Genomic DNA, 4268 nt, shown 5'->3' with positions numbered 1-4268 from the left:
CCTGCCTCGTCTCCCTGCTTGTGAGAGCATCTACTTGGTTGTTGCCACCGCAGCTGCTGTTCTTCACTGCCATCAGAGCCCAGCTTCTCCAGCCTTCCAACATGGATAGAAGAGCAGCATCTCTCCAGGAATCTTCTGGGTATTTGATACCTTTGACTTCTGAACCATATTTTCAGCCATTCTAAGATGCAGAAGACCAATTTTGGATTCGCAGCTTGAACTGTGAAAGCCAGTCTACTAACTCCCCTTTGTAATGTATGCCCACTGTGTTGGTTTCTTCCCTAAGAAAACCTTTATTGCTATTGTGCATGTTTTAGTCACTACTCTGTTGCTTGGACAGAACTCCTGAGAGAATCAACTAAGAGTAGACAGACTCACTGTGACTCTAAGCTTCAGTCCATGATCAGCTGGCTCCATTGCTGGTAGGCCTCTGTCAAAGTAGAAGCAGCATGCTAGAGTTAGGGAAAGCTCCTTGGGTCATGGAAGGTAATGAAGAGAAGAAGAGGTGTGCTCATTCAGCTCCTACTTTCTGGTTCCCAACAGTTGCCAATGATGGCATTAAGTTGGGAATTTGTCAATGAATTAAATTTATCAATGAATTCAAAAGCCCTCACTATCCCTTACCTTTTATGCTCCAATCTCTAAACACTGCACTTGGGGATAAGGCACTAACAGATCCCTCTAGGGAAACATTTCACATTCTAACCATAACAGTGAATGTGCATGCTTTAAGTTTAACCACTTATTGATTTCAGCACATTTCAGACAGCGAATTCCTATGGCTGAGATGTTTTCTTCTTGTATTTAGGTCAGTGAAGTAAAACTGGTGTAAGGAAGGAGAGTCATCTTGGAACCTTGGCCTTGGACACTGTCAAGGAAACTGGAAGATAAAAGGTCTCCAGAAGGATTTATGTAACTTATTAATGTCCTGGTAGACACTGAAAGGAGACTCAGCAGTTTGTTTTTTCTTTTCTTCTGGAGAATGTTTTCCCTTGATCATAAAGTTCCTGTAAACATTTCCCTTTTTATCCCAAACCTTTGCCTAATAGCTTTCCTTAATTACTGGCTTATGTAGATATTTACATTTTGTGTTATCAGCATCTACTATTTTGTACTTTTGTATAACTCTGGTGTATAACAATCTTATGATTAGGGGACAAGGTAAATGCTAAAGGTTGCTTCTCAATGCTGTGAGTTCCTGGAACTCTTCACTTTCCTCTTGTTGGCTCTCTCCCACTTTGTGCTTCTACTGCCCTATTTTGTACCCTGCTACCACCATCCCATCCTGGCAGTGTAAATAGTTTCCCCTCTGTATTCCTTGTTGACTTCTCTCCTGGGCTTGGTATTTTGTCAAGGTACCCCAGCTTTACTGTTCCCCATATTTCTTTTAAAAAAACCTCTTTATTATGATTTTATTCTATTTTTATAAATGTTTTCATCTGTCTATATGCCTGTGAATCATTTGCATGTAGTGCCTACAGAGGCCAGAAAAGGGCAAGAGATCCTCCTGAACTGGAGTTACAAGTGATTGTGACTCACCATGTGGGTGATGAGAACCAACCCCTGGTCCTCTGGAAGAGTTGTTGGAGAGAGTCATCCATTAAACTTTTGCTTCCCTCAACTCTATTTCCTTTTGTTGTCATGTGATCACTCTATAGATCATGTAATGGAGTGAATGAAACATGAATATAAAGTCCTCTTGTTTTCCTGTATTCAGGGATTCCTGCTCATCTCCAGTTATAGATTTACAGATTCTCCTGTATTTCCTCTTTGGATGACATAAGATGTACCTTATTACCTCATCACATCTCATGATTTTTAAGATGTGATTTCATGTACCTCTTACCTGGAAATGACAGTTCCTCATTCTTATGAGAAAGCAGACATGTGACCTCTTATGTTCCCACCCTGACACATATCATTTGCTCTTAATTTCACACCCAGGTCCTTCACCAACTCTGTAGATCATGTATAATTTAGGAGCTAGAACATCAGACACTGAACTCATAGCTTAGAAGCTTATCTTGCATTGATGTTGATGAGTCCCGGATCCTTGTGAAACCTAAAAAGCCTTTAATCTGGAGCAAGGAAAAAACTAGAAAGAGGAAGTTTCTAAGTGCAGAGTGAAAGGAGGTTTTACATTTGAATGTGTGAATTTCAGCCAACTTAGTTCTGTTTATAGGGAGCTTTTAAAAACATTTCCTGTCCTGAGCTTTATGCAAATCAACCATGTTTCACTTTCTCTCAGCATTTTCATGATTATTCAATGTGAGTAAAACAGTAGAATTAATTACCTAACAACACCATTTTAGAATGCCATAAAGGTATATTGTTCTGGAATGGATATTGAGAAACTATCCCTCTCTTCCTCCCCATCCTCCATCTTAGTGATTATCATCCTCATCCCCATCTCCATCTTCACCTTTACTCTGCAGCTTCAGCATCATCAGCATCACTGTCATCACTGTCATCAGCATCAGCATCCTTCCTGCCAATGGCACATTTTATTATCTTCAGCTGCCTCCCTATCTATTACAACATTTTTATCTCCATGGAAACCTTGAGTAGTAGTAGTCAGGTGAGGATTAAATATACTTCCGTGGTAGATATAAAATTTAAAGGTAAGTCAGATTGGTAGTTCTTTTTGTATAATTCACAGATATATACAGGGATAAAAGCCAGTTACCTGTTCTGACAGTGGAGAAGTTTTTCTTAGGAAATAATAGGGTGGCATAATGGGAGAGGTCAAGGAAGTCATCTGCAGAGGTTAGTTGAGGATACTCCTTAAGCTTGTATGGAATCCTATAAACAGCCACATCTCCACCAACATGATGTTCATTCACAAGCTAAAGCTGTGTGAGTCTGCTAAGTAATTTTCTTATAATTGTGTGTGTGTGTGTGTGTGTGTGTGTGTGTGTGTCCTGAGCTGGTCAACTTAAGCTGTAGTATCAAGGCTTTTGTGTCTTTCAGGTGTGCAAAGGTACTTCCAAACTGAGATGAACATGGTAGCAATTATAGTACAGTATTTGGAAGGATGAGTTCTTTTCTCATTTAGAACCACATGCAGTAACCATGATCACTCATTCCAGGAAAGGGAGGGGAGCAGAGCATTAACTATAATTTATGCTTTGCTAATTGAAATCAAATACCAAGTTCAGTCTCCCTGGGAGTTGCCATGCTCATATTTAAATCAGGCAGAAGTATTATATCCTGACTCTATTTTGTCAAGTTAGTTTGTCTTTTCTAGATAGGTAATGATCCATTCATCAAATCTCCACACTAAGAGACCAGGCTCTGTCACTCACTCTGAGTGGGAGAGTCAAAGAAACAGTAGCCACTGAAAAAATCAGACTATAAACATGCCAAACTTGCATTTATTTTCAGAATAAGAACTCTTCAAACACATTGCCAAATGGCAGGGTTTTTTATTCTGTTGTTGTTGTTCTTGGTGGTGGTGGTTGGTTGGTTGGTTTTATTATTATTATTATTATTATTATTATTATTATTATTATTATTTTGCTTTGCTTTGCTCTGCTTTGTTTCAAATCCTCTAGCTCTGGAGGCTTAGTCCTCCGCTCTTTCTTTATACAGAATGGCATATAAATGACTTAAGAGGGAGGGCTTACCAGACTTTTATTTCACAAGGAAAATGCTATATTTACCACCTGTTAACTATTTTAAAATGAGTTTGTCATCTTTACATGGAATATTTAGATAAGGGCACACACTTAGCAGCTATTATTTGGAAGCAGCATTTACAGTGTGTGCTTTATGGGCTTGTGGGGACAGGCAGACAGAAGAAGACTGAAGAGCTTTATCAGCACATGCCCTTCCAGAATGGGACAGGAGTGCAGTCTGGGAATGGTGATTCTCAGCCTGTTGAAGAACATCTTCAGAGGTTTTCTAGAAACAGATACATTGTTCTTTGACAGAATTTTAATATCTTCATAACCTAGGTGCCACTGAACACCAAAACAGAACACATTTCTGCAAGAATGATATAACTCTTCCTTGCAGGGTTCAAAAACCCTGGTACCACTTTCCTTGAAAGTAAATCTCATAAAGCCATGAGTGGGTTAAGCTCAAGGAAGAGAGCAGAAGGAAACATTAAGACTTGACTCAAGTTCTAAATCCCAGTTTCCGTAAAAACACTTCTGAAATGGTCAGTACCACTAGAGATCTAGTCTAGAGCTCAAAAAGCCATGTCTGTCAGTCTACCTTCCTTCCTTCCTTCCTTCCTTCCTTCCTTCCTTCCTTCCTTCCTTCCT

The sequence above is a fragment of the Mus caroli genome, chromosome 7 (genome assembly GCF_900094665.2).
Source record: "Mus caroli chromosome 7, CAROLI_EIJ_v1.1, whole genome shotgun sequence".
Taxonomy (NCBI): domain Eukaryota; kingdom Metazoa; phylum Chordata; class Mammalia; order Rodentia; family Muridae; genus Mus; species Mus caroli.
This window is presented reverse-complemented; position numbering follows the sequence as displayed.